Raw genomic sequence first — 25,216 nt, forward strand, 5'->3', positions numbered from 1 at the left:
TGCACTGACGATACGCTGTGATCGAAACGCGTCTATAAATAAGAATTTTTAACAGCAAGTGACCCATTATTTTAGCGATCTATTCAGCGGTGACATAAATCTCATGTGCACTTAATGGTCGTGGGTCTTCTGCATCTAATCGTGTCGCACCTTGAACATTGTACTGGACGTCGGTGTGAGAGGAACACAGGACTGGCAAGATGCATGATAATTGCCAGCTCATGGATGCCCAGGGTATTCAAAAAACTACGAGATATCGCATAGACAGTCAGAATACAGCAAGTTACTTTCCACTTCAATACTACACCACAACTTTGGAGTACAGGCGCCACCGTCTCAAAATTGCACATATGCTCATCTCTGATTGCAGGAAACAGCAATTATCTCGATGGTAGTATCACAGCCTTGAATGATTAATAAATGAAGAAATTCAACTCGGTGCTGGTTGGAAAACCATCAGTGACAATGCATCCAATTTGCCTGGATATCGTGGCGGTGTGTTGTAGAGTTCCTATCGTGAAGGGGATGTTGACGTTGGTGAAATGGGTTTCAGACAAGTCTGCCACGGGTTTCTTCTGGTTAAAACAGAAATTTCCTATCTGTTCGCCAACTGCAACACTCAATGGAAATATGATGTTCATGGCTTGACACAATGGAGTCATCATTAAGACGAAAGAGAACACTTCACGCTACTATCAAATTCCTAATGAGTTTGTAAACCTAAGACTTTTTCTAGATTTATCCCACACAAATGAAGAGGCCTTAGCGATCGTGTTGTTCAGCTCTTAAAATAAATAGCATCGAATTATTGAACTGACGTAAAATCCAATCACAGATTCATACAAGAGGGGAAACTACGAATCCAGTGACCGCAATCACAGGGTGATCGTGTGGATATTTAATAAATTTGAAAACTTAACATACAAATTTGCCCTATGTAATCAATTTTGTCGGTAGCCTGGACCCAGCGATGTATTCTGAAGTAGAGAAGCATCGATTGGTAATGTCAAAACAACTTTCATTTCCTCCTAACACATTGTTTAAAAAAGCAGCAGAATAAGTGTATCGATGGGGAAAAAGAGCAGTTAGATGAAAATAGCTTTGCGGCCACGCTGTCATGGAGGAACACCTTTTTTGTTCTCCGTCTGCTCGAGAGGCGCCACTTCAGAATGGCCAACCAAAAAACCCGGAGTCACCCCCGTACCACCCACACAGCCTCTCCTGTAAGAGAGCCTGCAGGAACTACTTTTTCTTGCCGGTGTAGACACACCAACGAGCCAGTAAAACCGAGAGTGGCACGCTCTCCGGCCCTGGCTGTCGCATGTTCTTGTCGATGAAGTTTGGTTTTAGTTCGCTCGTGAAAAGTGGCCCGGAAGACTATCCCGTCTAAACTAGTAGCGTATGTTGTTGTTGTGGTCTTCAGTCCTGAGACTGGTTTGATGCAGCTCTCCATGCTACTCTATCCTGTGCAAGCTTCTTCATCTCCCAGTACCTACTGCAATCTACATCCTTCTGAATCTGCTTAGTGTATTCATCTCTTGGTCTCTCCCTATGATTTTTACCCTCCACGCTGCCCTCCAATACTAAATTGGTGATCCCTTGATGCCTCAGAACATGTCCTACCAACAGATCCCTTCTTCTGTTCAAGTTGTGCCACAAACTTCTCTTCTCCCCAATCCTATGCAATACTTCCTCATTAGTTATGTGATCTACCCATCTAATTTTCAGCATTCTTCTGTAGCACCACATTTCGAAAGCTTCTATTCTCTTCTTGTCCAAACTATTTACCGTCCATGTTTCACATCCATACATGGCTACACTCCATACAAATACTTTCAGAAATGACTTCCTGACACTTAAATCTATACTCGATGTTAACAAATTTCTCTTCTTCAGAAACGCTTTCCTTGCCATTGCCAGTCTACATTTTATATCCTCTCTACTTCGACCATCATCAGTTATTTTGCTCCCCAAATAGCAAAACTCCTTTACTACTTTAAGTGTCTCATTTCCTAATCTAATACCCTCAACATCACCAGACTTAATTCGACTACATTCCATTATCCTCGTTTTGCTTTTGTTGATGTTCATCTTATATCCTCCCTTCAAGACACCATCCATTCCGTTCAACTGCTCTTCCAAGTCCTTTGCTGTATCTGACAGAATTACAATGTCATCGGCGAACCTCAAAGTTTTTATTTCTTGTCCATGGATTTTAATACCTACTCCGAATTTTTCTTTCGTTTCCTTTACTGCTTGCTCAATATACAGATTGAATAACATCGGGGAGAGGCTACAACCCTGTCTTACTCCCTTCCCAACCACTGCTGCCCTTTCATGTCCCTCGACTCTTATAACTGCCATCTGGTTTCTGTACAAATTGTAAATAGCCTTTTGCTCCCTGTATTTTACCCCTGCCACCTTTAGAATTTGAAAGAGAGTATTCCAGTCAACATTGTCAAAAGCTTTCTCTAAGTCTACAAATGCTAGAAACGTAGGTTTGCCTTTCCTTACTCTTTCTTCTAAGATAAGTCGTAAGGTCAGTATTGCCTCACGTGTTCCAGTATTTCTACGGAATCCAAACTGATCTTCCCCGAGGTCGGCTTCTACTAGTTTTTCCATTCGTCTGTAAAGAATTCGTGTTAGTATTTTGCAGCTGTGGCTTATTAAACTGATTGTTCGGTAATTTTCACATCGGTCAACACCTGCTTAATTTGGGATTGGAATTATTATATTCTTCTTGAAGTCTGAGGGTATTTCGCCTGTTTCATACATCTTGCTCACCAGATGGTAGAGTTTTGTCAGGACTGGCTCTCCCAAGGCCGTCAGTAGTTCCAATGGAATGTTGTCTACTCCGGGGACCTTGTTTCGATTCAGGTCTTTCAGTGCTCTGTCAAACTCTTCACGCAGTATCGTATCTCCCATTTCACCTTCATCTACATCCTCTTGCATTTCCATAATATTGTCCTCAAGTACATCGCCCTTGTATAGACCCTCTATATACTCCTTCCACCTTTCTGCCTTCCCTTCTTTGCTTAGAACTGGGCTTCCATCTGGGCTCTTGATGTTCATACGTGTGGTTCTCTTATCTCCAAAGGTCTCTTTAATTTTCCTGTAGGCAGTATCTATCTTCCCCCTAGTGAGATAAGCCTCTACATCCTTACATTTGTCCTCTAGCCATCCCTGCTTAGCCATTTTGCACTTCCTGTCGATCTCATTTTTGAGACGTTTGTATTCCTTTTTGCCTGCTTCATCTACTGCATTTTTATATTTTCTCCTTTCATCAATTAAATTCAATATTTCTTCTGTTACCCAAGGATTTCTACTAGCCCTCGTCATTTTACCTACTTGATCCTCTGCTGCCTTCACTACTTCATCCCTCAAAGCTACCCATTCTTCTTCTACTGTATTTCTTTCCCCCATTCCTGTCAATTGTTCCCTTATGCTCTCCCTGAAACTCTGTACAACCTCTGGTTCTTTCAGTTTATCCAGGTCCCATCTCCTTAAATTCCCACCTTTTTGCAGTTTCTTCAGTTTTAATCTACAGGTCATAACCAATAGATTGTGGTCAGAGTCCACATCTACCCCTGGAAATGTCTTACAATTTAAAACCTGGTTCCTAAATCTCTGTCTTACCATTATATAATCTATCTGATACCTTTTAGTATCTCCAGGGTTCTTCCATGTATACAACCTTCTATCATGATTCTTAAACCAAGTGTTAGCTATGATTAAGTTGTGCTCTGTGCAGAATTCTACCAGGCGGCTTCCTCTTTCATTTCTTAGCCCCAATCCATAGTCACCTACTACGTTTCCTTCTCTCCCTTTTCCTACACTCGAATTCCAGTCACCCATGACTATTACATTTTCGTCCCCCTTCACTATCTGAATAATTTCTTTTATTTCATCATACATTTCTTCAATTTGTTCGTCATCTGCAGAGCTAGTTGGCATGTAAACTTGTACTACTGTAGTAGGTGTGGGCTTCGTATCTATCTTGGCCACAATAATGCGTTCACTATGCTGTTTGTAGTAGCTTACCCGCATTCCTATTTTCCTATTCATTATTAAAGCTACTCCTGCATTACCCCTATTTGACTTTGTGTTTATAACCCTGTAGTCACCTGACCAGAAGTCTTGTTCCTCCTGCCACCGAACTTCACTAATTCCCACTATATCTAACTTTAACCTATCCATTTCCCTTTTTAAATTTTCTAACCTACCTGCCCGATTAAGGGATCTGACATTCCACGCTCCGATCCGTAGAACGCCAGTTTTCTTTCTCCTGATAACAACATCCTCTTGAGTAGTCCCCGCCCGGAGATCCGAATGGGGGACTATTTTACCTCCGGAATATTTTACCCAAGAGGACGCCATCATCATTTAATCATACAGTAAAGCTGCATGCCCTCGGGAAAAATTACGGCCGTAGTTTCCCCTTGCTTTCAGCCGTTCGCAGTACCAGCACAGCAAGGCCGTTTTGGTTATTGTTGCAAGGCCAGATCAGTCAATCGTCCAGACTGTTGCCCTTGCAACTACTGAAAAGGCTGCTGCCCCTATTCAGGAACCATACGTTTGTCTGGCCTCTCAACAGATACCCCTCCGTTGTGGTTGTACCTACGGTACGGTTATCTGTATCGCTGAGGCACGCAAGCCTCCCCACCAACGGCAAGGTCCATGGTTCATGGAGGGCGTATACTGGCCTACATTAGCCTGGAGTTTGAAGTGGGTAGAGTCAGTTCGGTGGCAATCGGATCAGATCGAGAGAAGATACAAACGGCTAGCGTAATCGGCGAAATTACGCGCGCTCGTATTCAGTCCGCTCTGCGAGTCGACCCCACACCTAACGCAGGTGCCATCTTGGTAAGAGTTCTCGCGCAAGTCGCCCTTTGAATTCAAATCTCGTTCAGTCTCATATTCGACAAAGTATCCCATATTGCTCTCCGGGCCGTTTCCCACACTTTTTAATCCAGCAGAACTCCCTAGGCGCTTGACAAATTTTTATTGACCCTCCGTATTCTTCTTTTATAAATTTATATTCCTGGGCAAGACAGGCGAGTACCACAGAAAATCTGAAGACACTGAAATATCTGTAAAACTACACATCGGCTCTAAACAATTTATGTTTAAAATATGTTCGTCTCGGAGGGGGACATCCAATGTAATCAAACTCGACCACCCACCCCACGCAGTTTAGATTATGATTATACGAAAAAAATCCATAAGTTTTGTCTGAAACACTTTTTTTTTTTATTTAGCTACCGATGGTGCTGTAATTGGATGAAACCAAAATGGTTTGAATATCATATGTTTCAAAATGCTACGCTATGACACTTGCATTAAACCCCCATTTCGAAGCTGCGAGGGTAGGACAGACAGCTATTCCATAACTTTTAATGGGAAACCCCATTCTCAACATTGTCATGCTTGGACAAAACGAGAAGGCGACTGCTCGACGCACCACTTAACATCTATGGTCATCAGTCCCCTAGAACTTAGAACTACTTAAACCTAACTAACCTAAGGACAGCACACACATCCATGCCCGAGGTAGGACTCGAACCTGCGATCGTAGCACCAGCGCGGTTCCGGACAGAAGCGCCTAGAGCCGCTCGTCCACAGCGGCCTGTGACGCACCACTGTGACCGTGTAGCGAAGTACGACTTATCATAATAGGCAGTACAGTTCCATTAAAAGTGTTGAGATAATTGTCTGTCCTACTCTCGCTTCGTATAAGTGGGTGGTTAATTCAGTGTCACGCTTCATACCCATCGAAGCGCTGTGACAGAACTCAGAAGACAGAGTAGTTGCGGGAGCCCGTCTTTCTTCCTTATACCGGATCTCTGAAGCAGAATTCACCGCATTACGGAAAAGCTGTCTGTCTGAGACCTGACTTCCTCCTGCCGTATACAATTTTCAAGTTATGGGAATGCGGCCCATTGAAGTCGTCCTCAGCTACCGACATTTATACAGGAACACACCCTGTCATTTTCAAGGCAAAACTGCAGCATACACGCACACACACAAACACACACACACTCGTGCGCACACACACAACCCGTAAACTCTAGCGTCATCACAAACTAAAGATGATCGACGACAGAAGTTACCGATAGTGAAATTAGAGAGAGAGCAGAATTCCACGCATAATCTAGACAAAAACTCTGTTTATAACATTACTTGCTAATTTAATTTCAACAGCCTGAAAAGCCCTATCCTAATATCTGGAAGTGAATGCGAGAATCTCAGTTTTGTTATTTCCACAGGGTGACAATACTCGGCAATGGCGTATTGGCGTATTTGATCGGCTGTTGTAAGAGTGTGTGACGCTTATGCTCATTGCATCGGTTATCTACATTCCTGAAAGTCTTACCAATATATGACATGCCACAACTGCTAGGAAGACGGTTGAATACGCCTTACGAAAACTGCTCTTTCTGGATGTGTGTTATCTCTACAGACTTTCTCTGCAAACCATCTCATGTCTCAGATAGGCAGATTTTCCGTAATGCGGCAAATTCTATGTATGCTCCCTTAGAAATAGCGCCGGTTACCCTGCTGCATTACCGTAAGTTACTTGTATATTATCTACCTGTCCTCAAAATAAGATTTCGTCAGAGCAGCGTAAAGACAATCTGAATTTCCATCAGTCGTGAATTTATCATACCTTGGTATGCCATAATATGATCAAACGGTCATATCCGTCGAAGAACATGAGGGGAAAGAAGCATGTCCTTCCATAAGCCACACTTTGATATTAGTAACGTGCTCTGTATTCGGTCCACGTAGCCGAATGGTTCAAATGGCTCTGAGCACTATGGGACTTAACATCTGTGGTCATCAGTCCCCTAGAACTTGGAACTACTTAAACCTAACTAACCTAAGGACATCACACACATCCATGCCCGAGGCAGGATTCGAACCTGCGACCGTAGCAGTCGCGCGGTTCCGGACTGAGCGCCTAGAACCGCTAGACCACCGCGGCCGGCATAGCCGAATGGTTCTGATTACTAGAGCAAGTCCTCCCTCACGTCGTCCGCATGCAGCCACCCGAGGCCTACAAGAAAGACAGGCCGCGGTGCGTACTGCGTACGTCACGAAGGCAGGCCTGAATTTACTAGCTCGCTCAACTCAGCAGACAAAATATGTTTTAACCTGTTAACCCGTAACTGGATGTGTACGTACTAATGAGAATTGAACGTTGTACTGGAATCTGCTATTATGATGTCTGGCTGATTATAGTTGTACAACAAAATTGAAGATCAATTCTCGACATAAATGGTATAACGGCCTTATTATAGCATTTAATCTGTTCTGTGTAACAGTCCTCATTTCATATAAGATTTGGTGCCTTCCGCAGCTGATAGTCATTTTGGCATGATTTTAATCTTATTGTACCGCAGTACAGCGGTAACAAATTATTAGTAGGGCTGTGGACTTCCCATAAAAACACTACACAATAAAACTCCATAATAGTGGATTCCAGTAGAAGATGCAATTGTCGTTTGTACACACACACCTAGTTACGAGTTAACAGGTGTAGAAATGCAGTTTGTTTGCAGAACTGAGGGAGCGAGCAAGCGAGGTCGGCCTACTTCCGTGACGTACGCGCTGCGGCCTGTCTCTCTTAGGCCTCGGCAGCCACGTACGTGACGTCACGTTCGTTGCGCAATCATTGGACTGCAACAGTAGTTACGGAGGGAGATAGAGCAGTGGTTAACACACTAGACTTACATTCGGGAGGACGACGGTTCATTGTCTGGCCATATTGATTTAGGTTTTCTATGGTTTCCCTAACTCTCTTATGGCAATCGCCGGGAAGTTTCCTTTGAAAGGAGAAGGCCAATTTCCTCCCCCATTCTTCCCTGATCCGAGATTGTGATACATCTCTAACGACTTGATTGATGACGGGACGTTCAACGCTGGTAGTAATAGTTTTTGTTGTTGCCTGGGGTTTAGGTGGAGTGGGGTTCGAGCTGGGGGTTGCGCTGAAGGGGGCTCAGTTTTTTGTTAACACTTTATTTATCATGCAAAAGACCAGTTTAACAAGAAATAAGACACTATTGTGGAATAACATAAAATATCTTTTTGAAATAATAATGATCATTAATACAAAACAACTCAATCTGGCACCACAAGGTCAACCCAAACAACGAAGTAACACTTTGCAATATAAGGCCATCAGGCTTCAATAGTTACGGCAAAGGTAACTTATTATACCGGAAAATATTCTTCTGTTTTTCTTGTGCCTTTCTGACGACAGAAATCGGCCGGGGGATCGGCATGGTTAATTTAACGGGTGGTAGGATGTCCTTCCTGTCGACACGCCTTTACCCTCTGGGGCGGAGTATTGGTACCCCAACTGCCTACGTGTAGTGTTATTCATATGAAAGTGGGTGAAAGTTTTCGAAATGTTTACGCATTTCGTAACTGAACGCGGCTTGGGTACCAGCCCGGTATTCAACTGGTAGGATGTAAGGAAAAGCCGAAAAACCACATCCAGACAAACCGGCACACCGAATTCCAGTCTTGGGAGTGGCGCTTCGACACCAGAAAATTTTCCCTTATCTCTAACATAAAACTAACTACTGCTAGTTACCTCCAGTCAGCAAGACAACAACGACCAAAGTACTACTCAACTACCCACACTTAAATCTAAGTGATTATTACATGAGTTATCTATAAAGAATTCATTCATATAAGAGAATACAGCAATTCACATACCCATGAATGAATCACAGGTTCATAACAAGATCCGTACTGAATCAATCCTTCCGCTTCTCGTGATCTAGTGGCTAGCGTTGCCACCTCTGGATCACAGGGTACCGGGCTCGATCCCCGGCCGGGTAGAGGATTTTCTCCGCCCGGGGACTGGGTGTTTGTGTCGTTCTTATCATTTCATCATCATCCGTGAAAGTGTTCAGATTGGACTGTGCAAAGCTTGGGAATCTGTACGGGCGCTGGTAACCGCGCAGTTGAGCGCCCCACAAACCAAACATCATCGTCATCATACTGAATCAACATACAAACCACAGAGTAGTAACAGATCCACAGTCGTAACGAGATTTTGAATTACATTTATCCTTTGCACATTTAGATGTATTGCACCTAATGATGTGAGCCGGATTATTTTATGACACAGCAGTCACCTTAGCATAACCACCGTGCAATACAAAGTATTTACTTTGCATGGTCGCATGTGGATTAGCCACAACAAGCCGTAACTTAAAGTTCACACTTACCGAGCGAAGTGGGCTGCAATTGACTTCGCTTATTGCATCTTTGCATGTAACACTGTGACTCGAATTCAAGAGCACCTGGGTACCAACATTAACTCAAAAGAACTTTTGCAATCTTCTGAAGCAGTTCCTCGCCTTCATGCAATTTTATTCGTGCGACCGGAGAAAACAGTACCGTTCCAAAAGGCTGTTGTCCACACGCTATCGCCGCCCATGCTGACAGCGTCCCTCTGGTGTCGATGCGTACGCCAACGCGGTGAGATCCTGTGCTGGCTTCCTGGGCTTCCCACACAACTTCTTTCGCTGGTGTTTCTCCACCAACTCCTCGTCACTGACTATCAGTCTCTAAGCATAGGCTGAGTCCCAGTCCAGGCCGCCGCCACGGCCGTCGGCATCGCACACCGACTATCAGCGGTGGACCGCTGACCCCGACACAGACTCGGCGCTTGCTCCGGGGAATGTGTCTCCTCTGCTTGAGGATCCGCACGACATAACCAAGAACAAGGTTTCTGGCACTAGCGAAAATAGCCATGCCGTTCGACACGGCACATTGCTACAAGGTCACTATCATTAAGTTGTAGTAACTCGAAAGAGACAATATTTGGAAAATTTTCTATAAGGTGAAGTAAATATTTTTTTGGAGTTATTACATGTTTTCGATGCCTCTTATCGACGGCAGGAAATTTTGGTATGTAGGTAAAATTTGGGAGAAATCTATAATTTGTCATACAGACGTTTCCTTATTTTCAACTTTAAATAAGTAATTTAGATAAAAATATTACCTTGTAAAAGTTGGTAAAATCAGTACAGACTCTCTGCCTCTTGGTATTGACTTACAGTTCTGATATTATAAGACGTTGTAGAATCAAGAATTCAATGATGTCGTGTGGCTTTTATTACTTGTAAATATTTCATCTAGGATCAACATTTGAATCAGATGCCTATCAGAGGAAGCAGGCATTTGCGTCACACATTTAAAAATTATATTTTATTTTGGACCAAACTGGAGTTTTAGTAATCGGAATTGGTATGGTTACTGTAGCGGCGGCGAGCACTGACAGTTCAGAGCGAGGTAGACGTGTGTAGTGGTCTCTCGACTAACCCCCTCATTCGCCTATTAGGATGGTGAAATGAACCCAGTGCCCAAAATAAGCGGTCAGTTGCACTGTTTGGATGAACAGTAGAACAACTCAGCGCTGTACTGAGATGACACTAACCAATCGAGAAACCATATCATACACACACACGCACACACACACACACACACACACACACACACACACACACACACATAAATGCAACTGAGACTCCAGCAGACAAAGCCTACGGGTAAATACAGAACTCAGCCCTTACGAATATACCAGACCACCCTACCCCGAGGGGGCAGACGTCCTGGAGTCGTGTTAGAGGACTGACGCAGTCTCTACGTGTGTCCGCGCTCTGCTGCGGATGTGGAAGAACTTTACTAAGATTCCACTGTGGTAAGCATGGGACTTTGATTTCTGAACAGCGTTGTAACAGTCGAGTGTAGTAAGCTGAACTTCCTCTTCACTATAATCCATAATGTCACCCGTGCTAAATGCCATGTGACAAGTGGAGTATTTTCCGTGTGGAGAACGGATTTAGTGTATTTAGGAAGACTGCTGGAGCCCACTTTAGGGCGAGCGTAATTAATGACTGAATTTTACCGTCGGCAGCTTACCAGACCACTTATCGACCTTAAGTAAACTGTGACGTTGGCGAGCTGTAAAAAACCGTTGCTAGGAAGGAACTTCTGTGTCATTTCAATTTTCAGCCAATTACAGTGAGCATGAAGGAATCGTATGTCGTAAAGGTGACACATTCATTTTCAGAATACACAAAATTTTACCAATGAAATGTGTTAGAAGATTTTGTAGATAATAGTTATCCTTCATTGTACGAACTTACATTACATATCTGCTTCGACAGAGACGTTGAATTTTTCAGTCAGGACACCTGAAAGGAACCTACAATAGAATGTCGTACGAATACACTGTTTTTTTTTTTCAGTATTTTTAGGTGTCAGCTACAACCGCGTGTGCTGCGACTGTGAAGTGGGAATCAGGCATAAGGTCGTCGCTGGAGCCTTGCAGAGAGAACTAAGTACAGGTATAAAGAGAGCTGCGAGCATCACTAAGCCAGAATAAGGCAATAAACATCTTCTGTCAGTTACCGATTTCTCCGAATAATTTAATAATTTCCAACCCGACATTGCATTCCCGCAAACGATTTTCAAAATACCAGCGATGCATACATTTGAAGCAACACAGTACAATGACTATACGGAAAACTGGTTGGCGAGTGGACACTCTGTGAATTTCGAACAAATGACTCTAGCAGTGAATGAATTACAATTCCCGAAAATCTTATTATCCACCACAGCAAGGCCTAGAAAGCCGCCTTTCAAGTGCTGAAATCACGGCAGAGGTGTAGGCTAGAAATCTCCAATTAGATCACTAAAGGGTAACAACAAGATAGAGTACGAACGGCGGGGTTGCGAAACAGAACGCCAGAGAGCCAAAAGCGGCGTCAGGTGGGGGGAACCTAGGGTGGACCGCCCAGACTGGCGTTGTGAGGAGTACAAGGGCGCTGGGACGCCCACAGGTATAAGGGGAGGCCTTTCAGCCTCCTGACATCATTGCGCCAGTACGACTCAGACTTGGTTCCTTGGCCCAATACTGTGTAAGTGTGGCACAACTATAGACCGTCCACCTTAAAGTTTTCCGGAAAGTTTTTATAAATTTTGTTTACTGATGCAAATGACGTAGGAAAATATACGCCAGATGACGACAAAAAGACTAAAATAGTCGTAGCACATAAAGCTTTACTCAGTAGCAGCTTTTGGTAGCAAGCAAAAAAAAAAATACCTTTCGTAGGGCTTAGATTAACGTCTCGACGCCGATTTGCGCTCTCCGACGTTCTGTCTCGCTACCTCATCGTTCCTTCTCTGTATTGTTCGATTTTAGCGAATTGATTGCGGATTTTTAGCCTATACTTCTGCTTTGAGCGGGTTCTAGACCTTGCGGATGCGGTAACAAGATTCGTGATTAATAAATTTTGCTTCAATTTTAATTCATTGTTTGCTAGAATCGTTTGCTCCATATCCATAGTGTGTCCACTAGCCAAGCAATGTATAATCCGGTGGTTCGGAAAATGATTCATTCTTAAGTTTTACACCCCAGGATGTAGAGGAAACCTTATGTATGGGTAAATAAAAGTGACCCAGACTAGTGGATACTATTGGACGTGAATGTATGCACATAAACATACCCCACCAGGATGGAGTAACTGCCCTTACAGCCGACCGAACCTTGGAGCACATCGCATAATCTTCACACTTTTCAGAGTTGTTAGCAGAGATCAGTCTGGTCGCGGACGTATTTGGCAAACCAGGTCACCTGGTTTGCATGGATTATTTTGTGTGGATCGCCCTTAAGTCTTAGGTATACCGCAACAACCCTCAGAGTCTTCAAGAACTGCAGCAGGACATTTCGGATGGGATTAAAGCAATTCTAGTAGTCTAGCTGCGATCCGCCTTTAGCAACTTGGTGAACAGAGCCTAAAAGTGCCAAGAGATAGTTCAAATGGTTCAAATGGCTCTGAGCACTATGGGACTCAACATCTTAGGTCATAAGTCCCCTAGAACTTAGAACTACTTAAACCTAACTAACCTAAGGACATCGCACACACCCATGCCCGAGGCAGGATTCGAACCTGCGACCGTAGCAGTCCCGCGGTTCCGGACTGCAGCGCCAGAACCGCACGGCCACCGCGGCCGGCCAAGAGATAGTTGGTGGTCACTTTCAACATCTGGTATAGCCAGGTTAATACTCTATTTAATTTCCTCTGCTGTGTTTCTTTGTACCCTGGAACTCTGTTCTTCGGCCAGTTTTTAGGTGTGTCACGACAAGTGGTCAGTATTCAGGGGATATGACACGAACGATCGTTCGAAGCAAAAAGCCTAGAGAACATGGGCTCCAAAATGCATAGCTTAAGAGACTGAACACTTACTCAATAGAATAGATGGGTTTCGTAGTATCGAAGGAGAATAAGTGCTCATAGTGGGTGCCTGACATGCACTTGAGAGCCGATGTTTACAGGACATTTTTTCCTGGTATATATATATATATATATATGTGTGTGTGTGTGTGTGTATGTGTGTGTGTGTGTGTGTGTGTGTGTTTTACTCGACAGTCGAGTAACATAGCTCGCCGTAACTTGGGCCGTACAGTGTAGCACAAAAGTTACTGTAGTTTATTAGCTGGGCACTACAAAAGGCTGTACAAAGTTCTTAATAGGGTATGTGATCGACAGCTATTTGTGCTATGGAACGTGCTCCCGTGCTGGTCACAAGGCTGGTAATCTGTTGTTGTGGTAAAGTGATGCATTCCTACGCTAGCGCGATTGGTTACTGCCGGTTGGTAGTTGGTTGATGTGGATATGCTGCGATGCACATCCGACACGTTCTGGATGAGATTTATGTCACGGAAAGGACAGGCCAGTCCATTTGCCAAATGTGCTGCCATTCCAAGAGATCCTACACAAGCACTGTTCGCTGGAGCCGCTCATTTTAATCCGTGAGAAAGATGTCAAGGTGGAACGTAACCCTGAAAGATACACATGGAGGAAGAGTACAGCATCACAATTTTCCTAGACAGGCCATACGTTGTAAGCACGTGATGTCTTCCTGATATCATGACCAACGAGTACTTCATAAATGTTAAGACAGTCGATCTAAGTGCGTTCTGCACACGATAACATACACGCCCTTTTCATCAGCTATACCTTCCTTTTATTTCACTTTACTAGTAAATTCAAGGTCAGGAGTTAGGTTCGCGTCTTGTCCCAAAAGTACCCGTCACACAGTTTATGCGCAGGCTCAAGAATTGTATCTGCCTAGGCGGGCCTCATGACGCTACGGTGAGTTCTAGTACAGCAATCGTGGCTGCTGCATCGCTGGCGCGAAGTGGGGGATAGGCAGTTTGAGATAAGTTTTTACAGTCTGACGATAATTTATGGATTTGTAGTTTTAGCCTGAAGAAGGTTGGGTTATCCCGACTGAAACCTAGGTAAATCTAGGAAAACTTTGCAACTGAGGCTGGTAGTTTTTATAATTAAAATTAATATTTATACAGTTGCTGACAGGGCCGCGAAATGTTGAAAATATTTAAATTAACAGTTCTGTACACAAGGCTTGTCCAGAAAGTAAGTTCCGATCAGTCGCGACATGGAAACTACACTCCTGGAAATGGAAAAAAGAACACATTGACACCGGTGTGTCAGACCCACCATACTTGCTCCGGACACTGCGAGAGGGCTGTACAAGCAATGATCACACGCACGGCACAGCGGACACACCAGGAACCGCGGTGTTGGCCGTCGAATGGCGCTAGCTGCGCAGCATTTGTGCACCGCCGCCGTCAGTGTCAGCCAGTTTGCCGTGGCATACGGAGCTCCATCGCAGTCTTTAACACTGGTAGCATGCCGCGACAGCGTGGACGTGAACCGTATGTGCAGTTGACGGACTTTGAGCGAGGGCGTATAGTGGGCATGCGGGAGGCCGGGTGGACGTACCGCCGAATTGCTCAACACGTGGGGCGTGAGGTCTCCACAGTACATCGATGTTGTCGCCAGTGGTCGGCGGAAGGTGCACGTGCCCGTCGACCTGGGACCGGACCGCAGCGACGCACGGATGCACGCCAAGACCGTAGGATCCTACGCAGTGCCGTAGGGGACCGCACCGCCACTTCCCAGCAAATTAGGGACACTGTTGCTCCTGGGGTATCGGCGAGGACCATTCGCAACCGTCTCCATGAAGCTGGGCTACGGTCCCGCACACCGTTAGGCCGTCTTCCGCTCACGCCCCAACATCGTGCAGCCCGCCTCCAGTGGTGTCGCGACAGGCGTGAATGGAGGGACGAATGGAGACGTGTCGTCTTCAGCGATGAGAGTCGCTTCTGCCTTGGTGCCAATGATGGTCGTATGCGTGTTTGGCGCCGTGCAGGTGAGCGCCACAATCAGGACTGCATACGACCGAGGCACACAGGGCCAACACCCGGCATCATGGTGTGGGGAGCGATCTCCTACACTGGCCGTACACCACTGGTGATCGTCGAGGGGACACTGAATAGTGCACGGTACATCCAAACCGTCATCGAACCCATCGTTCTACCATTCCTAGACCGGCAAGGGAACTTGCTGTTCCAACAGGACAATGCACGTCCGCATGTATCCCGTGCCACCCAACGTGCTCTAGAAGGTGTAAGTCAACTACCCTGGCCAGCAAGATCTCCGGATCTGTCCCCCATTGAGCATGTTAGGGACTGGATGAAGCGTCGTCTCACGCGGTCTGCACGTCCAGCACGAACGCTGGTCCAACTGAGGCGCCAGGTGGAAATGGCATGGCAAGCCGTTCCACAGGACTACATCCAGCATCTCTACGATCGTCTCCATGGGAGAATAGCAGCGTGCATTGCTGCGAAAGGTGGATATACACTGTACTAGTGCCGACATTGTGCATGCTCTGTTGCCTGTGTCTATGTGCCTGTGGTTCTGTCAGTGTGATCGTGTGATGTATCTGACCCCAGGAATGTGTCAATAAAGTTTCCTCTTCCTGGGACAATGAATTCACGGTGTTCTTATTTCAATTTCCAGGAGTGTACATTGAAAATCTGAAATATTTTATTTGCGACAGTTGACTCCACCTTCCAGCTACTTCTATACATAGTCGCCTCTCTAGCTAGGACATCTGTCGCACCGTTATACCTACTTTCCAATACCCTCGTCATATAAGGCAGCCGCCTGTGCTTCCCGTCAATTCTCTACGCTCATCTATAACTCGTCGTCTGTGCGAAAATGTTGTCTTTATAGCCAGTAGTTAATGTGAGCAGAGATGAAACACAGAGGGAGCCAATTTCCGGCTGTAGTGCGGGTGATCAAACACTTCCCATCGAAAACGCTGCAGGAGCATTTTCATTGCTCCTGCAGACTGCGACCAGAATTTTCACGAAGCAGGAACCGTATGACACTTCTGTGATGTGGGCTGCATAACATCAGGCGAAATCTCTCACCAGGACTTCATACTTGGCGGGAGACACTACTTTCTAAACATCTTTTTTGTGTTTACCATGCGCTCAGAACTGAAAAAAGTGAAGTGATGCAACCGAAAGGGATACTAGAGACATTGTCGAACACATATGTACAAAGATTTATTAGATTTCAACAGTGGTTTCCATTTCTTGACCGATCTGAAATTCCTTTCCGAATATCTCTCGTGCAAAGGCGTACCCCCGGCATGTCGGCTTCTGGCATAACATTCAAGGTTAGCGGGTAGTCTGCTCAAGTCTCACAGGCGCTCTTACACCGGAGCCAGTCATGCGCCCATCATCGCTAATAAACCACTTCTTGTCGTCATAAATCCATATGGGACAATCTGCTGAGGCCATCGGTCTCTGGGCTTACACACAATCGTAAACTAACTTACGTTAAGCACAACACACGCACCTATGCCCGAGTGAGGATTCAAACTTCTGACGAGGGACCACGTCTTATGGAAACACTACTGCAGACAAAACGTAACGCAGCTGTTTACGCTCTGACCTATAGCGGGCGTCGCTTTCGGAGCCTTCGCCCGTCCGATGCTGGACTTCCCTGGACGCGGTACCTCAATAGTCTTCGCGGTTATAATTTAACTAATGACATGATGGACTTGTGTCACGACCTATGTCACTACATCACCACGACTCAGGTCACGACGGCCTGCTTTTATACCACATTACCAGATTAGGAGCACTCATTTCAGTTGTACCATTCAGTAGCACCTTTTGTTGATCTTTGTTCTTTTGCGCCGTGTTAGTGAAGTATATAAATGTCTCGGGGAGGGAGGAGCAAACACCTGGACGATATTTTTGCAGTAGTCATGTCAGCAATCTCCCGAGGAATACCCTGGTGTCGATGCACTGTTTCCCGTTGGACAGAAGCTGGAATTTACAGCTGTGATGATCACGACGTGGTTGTTCCAAAAGCTTGAGAAGGCATTGTGTACCACAAATATATTACCAGTACAGAGCGTGGATCCAAACAAAAGATAACATATAAAGTCAAAGTTGCAGTAATATGGTGGAATAATTCACTAGGGAAGACTGAAGCGAAAATTCATGCCCGAAACCACATACCGCCCGCATAAAGAAAGGCATCATTAGATCGTGTAGGTTACTACACACAAGCATTATTTGTTTGGAGAATTTCGAAGGTAGGAGACGAGGTACAGGCGAAAGTAAAGCCACGAGGACGGGGCGTGAATTGTGCTTGGGTTGCTCAGACGGTAGAGCACTTGCCCGCGAAGGGCAAAGGCCACGAGTTCGAGTCTCGGTCTTGCATACAATTTTAATCTGTCAGGAATTTCCAGTATTTGTTTGGGTTGGATCCCGCTACACACTAAGAAAATCTGCCGAAACGTAAGAGAAGGTGCACTTGATGGCTTTTAGAAAGGACACCCGGTTTTCATACACTGACGCAAAGAAGAATGGCAAGATCAAAAAGGAGTTATGTGACACAAACAAAAGTTGGTAGGCATGTTTCCACATGTCGTCTATTTACATATCGCGCCAGTTGCATAGGAGTGGATCCAACTAAGGTTTGCTTTAAATACACGCCGTAACGATCGTGACAATTGGTTACCTCTGAGACTGGATGTGGTGAGTTGAAGTGAGTCAAGAATGCCTTTAAGGCGGCAAACACGCAATTGTCAACACCTCAAGGTTGTGTAATAGGGCTGAGAGAAGTTGGACATTCCTTCTGTGATACTGCGGAATGACGTGGCACAAATGCAGCCATATACATGACTGCAGGCAACGGTGGTCACGGGAATGTACGTTCGCAAGAAGACCGGGCTCTGGACGGCCACAATAAACTACCGAGAAGGAAGACTACTGTGTTCGGCGTATGGCTGTGGCGCATCGTACTGCATTAGCAGCAGCAACTTGAGCAGTAGTCGGCACCACAGTGACAAACCGGTAGACCCCAAACCACCGCCATTTGCGACTTCATTGGTGTCAAGCGAGAGCTCTGGAGGTCTGTTGTGTTTCCTGATAGAAACTGATTCTACGTCTCTGCCAGTGATGGCCATGTGTAGGTTAGAACGAGGCCAGTTGACGGCCTGCAACCAACCAGTCTGTGTGCTAGACGCACTATACCTACACCTAGGGTTATGGTCAAGAGTGAGATTTCGCATGACAGCAGGAGCACTTTATTGGTATCCCACGCACTCTAGCTCACCTTTGTACGTCAGTCGGACGCTTCGGCCTGTTGTGCTTCCATTCATGACCAGAAATCCAGGGGATGTTTTCCAACAATCGCCCACGTACCACTGTTGTAACCCGACATGCTATCTAGAGCGTCGACATTTTGACTTGGGCTGCTCGATCATCAGATCTATCTCCAATGCAGCACATACGGGACGTCATCGGATGAAAACACGAGCGTCATCCACAATCAACATTAACCATCTCTGTGTTGACCAATCAAGTGCAACAGGCATGGAACATCATCCCATAAACTGACATCCGGCACCGTCACAACGCAATGCATGCACGTTTGCATGCTTGCATTCAACATTCTGGTGGCTACATTGGTTATGAATGTACCAGGTTTTGACATTTGCAATGGCTTACCTCTCACTTCCATTAATCTATGATCTTGCAGTGCTTATCACTTAAATACGCTATCCAGGCAAATGTATTCCCGAAATTTCATTACTCTACATTAATTAATTTTTGGTGTTACGATTTTGTTCGTCACTTTATATACACTATGTGATCAAAAGTATCCGGACACCTGGCTGAAAATGACTTACAAGTTTGTGATGCCATCCGTCCGCAATGCTGGAATTCAATATGGTGTTCGCCCACCCTTACCCTTGATGACAGCCTTCACTCTGGCAGGCTTACGTTCAATCAGGGCTTACGTTCAACCAGGTGCTGGAAGATTTCTTGGCTAATAATAGCCCATTCTTCACGGAGTGCTGCACTGCGGAAAGGTATCGATGTCGGTCGTTAAGGCCTGGCACGAAGTCGGAGTTCCAAAACATCCCAAAGGTGTTCTATTGGATTAAGGTCAGGACTCTCTGCAGGCCAGTCCATTACAAGGATGTTATTGTCGTGTAACCACTCTGCCACAGGCCGTGCATTATGAACAGGTGCTGGATCGTGTTGAAAGATGCAGTCGCCATCCCCGAATTGCTCTTCAACAATGGGAAGCAAGAAGGTGCTTAAAACATCAATGTAGTGCCACGCAGAACAACAAGGGGTGCCGGCCCTTCCATGAAAAACACGACCACACCGTAACACTACCGCCTCCGAATTTTGCTGTTGGCACTACACACGATGGCAGATGACGTTCACCGGGCATTCGCCATACCCACAGCCTGCCATCGGATCGCCACATTGTGTAGCGTGATTCGTCACTCCACACAACGTTTCTCCGCTGTCCACCCGTCCAATGTTTACGCTCCTCAGACCAAGGGAGGATTTACCGGCGTGATGTGTAGGTTATGAGCAGCCGCTCGACCATGAAATCCAAGTTTTCTCACCTCCCGCCTAACTTTCATAGTACTTGCAGTGGATCCTGATGAAGTTTGGAATTCCTGTGTGATGGTCTGGATAGATGTCTGCCTGTTACACATTACAACCCTCATCGTCTGTCGGCGGTCTCTCTCAGTCAACAGACGAGGTTGGCCTACACGCTTTTGTGCTGTACGTGTCTGCTCGTTTCCATTTCACTATCACTTCGGGAACAGCGGACCTAGGGATGTTTAGGAGTGTGGAAATCTCGCGTACAGACGTATGACACAAGTGACACAAAACCACCTGACAACGTTCGATGTCCGTGAGTTCCGCGAAGCGCCCCATTCAGTTCTCTCACGACTTCTAATGACTACTGAGGTCGCTGATATGGAGTACCTGGCAGTAGGTGGCAGAAAAATGCACCTAATATGAAAAACGTATGTTTTTGGGGCTGTCAGGATACTTTTGACCACATAGTGTATATAACTGTGTCACAGGCTCTGAGTATGGCTCCCACTGCTGTACTGTAACGTTAAAATCATTAAGTCGTGCCGAAAATGACGGTTGAAGATCGCAAAAGTCATATCGTCAAGAAAGTACTCTAGCCGTGAAACGTACTCAGTGTCAAAAGCTGCAGTGTTCAGAATTATGAAAAAGTACTTTGATATACATGTGCAACAAAAACAGAAAACTTTGGTCATGAAAAAAAATCAATCCTCCGAGTTATCTGAAGAAAAGGACGTCGGACTGCAGCCGACCGATCAACTTGAAGCAAACTATTATTTTCATGCATGAAAATAATCATTTCAAAGAACCTCGAATTGAGGCCAACACGCAGGCCTGTGTGACCGAGCGGTTCTCGGTGGTTCAGTCTGGAACCGCCTGAGAGCTACGGTCGCAGGTTCGAATCCTGCCTCGGGCATGGATGTGTGTGGTGTCATTAGATTCTAGCGGATTGATGACCTTAGATGTTAAGTCCCATAATACTTCGAACCATTTTGAGGCCAACACACTACTTTTCGAATAAGCTACTTATTTCAATTTTTCGTCCTCGGGACAATGTTTTGCGCCGGCCGAAGTGGCCGCGCGGTTCTGGCGCTGCAGTCTGGAACCACGAGACCGCTACGGTCGCAGGTTCGAATCCTGCCTCGGGCATGGATGTGTGTGATGTCCTTAGGTTAGTTAGGTTTAACTAGTTCTAAGTTCTAGGGGACTAATGACCTCAGCAGTTGAGTCCCATAGCGCTCAGAGCCATTTGAACCATTTGAACAATGTTTTGCAGTAGCAACGACAAATAAAATTATGTCTATTGACAAATTTCGACGTTTAACACCCATCTCTCGATGAATAGCCCACTGTTGGCCTACTATTTTACAATTAGAAGGAAGATGGAATATAGAACCTTTATGATCTTGACGTGTTTACTCTAGAAAAGCCTGAGAAGCCATTGTGTACCAAGACTATTTTACCAACATTGAGCGTGGGTCCAGATAAAAGTTTATATAAAAAATTCAAATAGCAGTAAGATTGGAGCATACTGAAACTACTACCAGATAAACACAAGCAGTGACTCTATAGTGTCTGTACAGAGTGTAAGCAATAATTGTTTACTGCATAGTAAAGTGGTGTAGAGGAAATCTACACGAACAATCTGACAGATCAGGGGACACTTGTGGTCCACCAAGTCGGGAAACTAACTCAAATTGGCCTGGAAGAACCACAGAGAACGCCAAATGCGTGACATTTTTAATATTTTCTCTCGCTCTCTGCACCCGTGCTATCGTTACTAGAGGTAAAATGAATTTTTGTAGGAAATTCAATTACCCTAATTTTGTTGTACTGGGATACGTTTTCGCTAGAGACCAGGCTTTCCGAATTGTTAAAGAAAACGTGCATAAGAGAATACAGTCATCCCTTACCGTTCCGGATTTTTAGTATATTGTTCATGGCACTCCCTTGTAACACTGTACAAAAATTTGCGAATGTACGAATTACTCCCTATATTCGACACTTTTGGTCTCCTTTGAACTGGGCTATTAAGCCCAGTACATCTGTGGCACGTTGTAAACAAGTATAGTTTACGCCCTGTATACGCCACAGTCGGTATTTTGGCGCAACCACAATCGCTTATAGTGGAAAGGGATCTGGACTAGATGAGATACCTGTAAGATTCTACAGAGATTATGCAAAAATACTTGGTCACCCTCTAAGAACAGTTTATCGTAGGTCGCTCGAACGGAGACGGATGCCTCGCGTAGGGAAAACCACAGGTCAGTCCCGTATTCAAGAATGGTCACAGGATAGGAGCACATAATTAGAGGCCTAGACTGGTGATGTCAAACTGTTGTAGAAATAAGGAGCATGATTTACGCTCACGTGTTAAGAGGGTTTTGGAGAACGAAAATCTCAAGGTTGATTTGGGCTTTCTTTCAGATAGAACTCAGCACCTAGCTCTCAACAGAATAACACTACCAGATGTAAAGATAATTGTGGTAGGTCTGTTATGATCTATACAAATAATTTAAAGCTCCATGAGGTGGTTGTCTATCAGAAGGTAACAACATGAGAAGACTAGTGAGTCGCAGGAAGACCTGGGCAGGATTCAAATGGTTCAAATGGCTCTGAGCACTATGGGACTGAACATCTGTGGTCATCAGTCCCCTAGAACTTAGAACTACTTAAACCTAACTAACCTAAGGACATTACACACATCCATGCCCGAAGCAGGATTCTAACCTGCGACCGTAGCGGTCACGCGGTTCCAGACTGACGCGCCTAGAACCGCACGGCCACACCGGCCGGCCCTGGGCAGGATTGATGAGCGTAAATATATGTAATCGCTCGTACATAGGAAAAGAAATCCAATACTGCACAATTACACTGTCGATGGAAAATTACTAGAAACAGTATGTACCATAAAATACACAGGACCTTCAGTGGGATGCCACATAAAAGAAATACAGGGAAGGGCAAATAAAAGTGGCCCGGAGAATTGAGTTCCAGGGTACAAGAAACACAGCAGAGAAAAGGAAATACGGTAGTAACTGGACTATAGCAAATGTTGAAAGGTCATCTCTTGGCACCTTTGGGCCCTAGTCAGAAAAGCTGCTGCAAGCGAATCGAAATCTCATCTGAAATGTTCTGCTGCAGTTCTTGAAGATTATGAGCTGTGTTGAGATACACCTTAGGCTTAAGGGCTCTCCACAGAAAGTAATCGGTCGCTGACAGGTCAGGGTGACCTGGGTTGCCAGCTAGGGCCGCGATGAGACTGACCTCTGCTAACAACGGATATGTCAAGTGTGAAGATTGTGTAAAATTGCTCCAAGGTTCGGCCAGCAGTAGGGACAGTTGTTCCATCCTGTTGGAAGTAACTGCAGGTCGTTTCCTTTTCCGTATAGGTTGCCACAAATTGTTTCAAAATGTTGGAAATGTAAGGCCCGGAAGTCAGCGTCTTATGAAAGAAGGTGAGTGTGATGTCCTTAGGTTAGTTAGGTTTAAGTAGTTCTAGGGGTAGCGTCTTTGATTCATAATCAAAACGTCTTCGGTCCCGGGTTCGATCCCCGCCACCGCCTAAATTTTGATAAATAATCAGCATTGGCGGCCGAAGACTTCCGGCATAAGAAGTCAGCCTCATTCTGTCAACGGCCTTGTCAAAGAGGGCGAAGGAGCGGATAGAGGTTCAGGGCACTCTCTTGTTCTATGGGTGGGAAATTGCCCCTAAAGGCGGAGAAATCAGCAATGATCAACGACATGAGGATGCAGAAGGCAATGGAAACCACTGCATTAAAGACACATAACGTGTATCCACACGACATATGGCCTGTAATTGAAGAAGTGTCATGATGATCTCTCCATTGGCAAAAGATTCCGGAATAGTCCCCCATTCGGAACTCCGGGAGGGCACTGTCGAGGGGGAGGTTACCATGAGAAAAAGATTGAATAATCTACGAAAGGATAACGTTCTACGAGTCGGGGCGTGGAATGTCAGAAGCTTGAACGTGGTAGGGAAACTAGAAAATCTGAAAAGGGAAATGCAAAGGCTCAATCTATAGTAGGGGTCAGTGAAGTGAAGTGGAAGGAAGACAAGGATTTCTGGTCAGATGAGTATCGGGTAATATCAACAGCAGCAGAAAATGGTATAACAAGTGTAGGATTCGTTATGAATAGGAAGGTAGGGCAGAGGGTGTGTTACTGTGAACAGTTCAGTGACCGGGTTGTTCTAATCAGAATCGACAGCAGACCAACACCGACAACGATAGTTCAGGTATACATGCCGACGTCGCAAGCTGAAGATGAACAGATAGAGAAAGTGTATGAGGATATTGAAAGGGTAATGCAGTATGTAAAGGGGGACGAAAATCTAATAGTCATGGGCGACTGGAATGCAGTTGTAGGGGAAGGAGTAGAAGAAAAGGTTACAGGAGAATATGAGCTTGGGACAAGGAATGAAAGAGGAGAAAGACTAATTGAGTTCTGTAACAAGTTTCAGCTAGTAATAGCGAATACCCTGTTCACAAGAGGAGGAGGTATACTTAGAGAAGGCCGGGAGATACGGGAAGATTTCAATTAGATTACATCAGGGTCAGACAGAGATTCCGAAATCAGATACTGGATTGTAAGGCGTACCCAAGAGTAGATATAGACTCAGATCACAATATAGTCGTGATGAAGAGTAGGTTGAAGTTCAAGACATTAGTCAGGAAGAATCAATACGCAAAGAAGTGGGATACGGAAGTACTAAGGAATGACGAGATACGTTTGAAGTTCTCTAACGCTATAGAAACAGCAATAAGGAATAGCGCAGTAGGCAGTACAGTTGAAGAGGAATGGACATCTCTAAAAAGGGCCATCACAGAAGTTGGGAAGGAAAACATAGGTACAAAGAAGGTAGCTGCGAAGAAACCATAGGTAACAGAAGAAATACTTCAGTTGATTGATGAAAGGAGGAAGTACAAACATGTTCCTGGAAAATCAGAAATACAACCTTTGGTGACATTAAAAGCAACGGTGGTAACATTAAGAGTGCAACGGGAATTCCACTGTTAAATGCAGAGGAGAGAGCAGATAGGTGGAAAGAATACATTGAAAGCCTCTATGAGGGTGAAGATTTGTCTGATGTGATAGAAGAAGAAACAGGAGTCGATTTAGAAGAGATAGGGGATCCAGTATTAGAATCGGAATTTAATGAGCTTTGGAGGACTTACGGTCAAATAAGGCAGAAGCGATAGATAACATTCCATCAGAATTTCTAAAATCATTGGGGGAAGTGGCAACAAAACAACTATTCAGGTTGGTGTGTAGAATATAAGAGTCTGGCGATATACCATCTGACTTTCGGAAAAGCATCATCCACACAATTCCGAAGACGGCAAGAGCTGACAAATGCGAGAATTA

The sequence above is a fragment of the Schistocerca cancellata genome, chromosome 6 (assembly GCF_023864275.1).
Source record: "Schistocerca cancellata isolate TAMUIC-IGC-003103 chromosome 6, iqSchCanc2.1, whole genome shotgun sequence".
In the NCBI taxonomy this organism is placed as follows: Eukaryota; Metazoa; Arthropoda; class Insecta; order Orthoptera; family Acrididae; genus Schistocerca; species Schistocerca cancellata.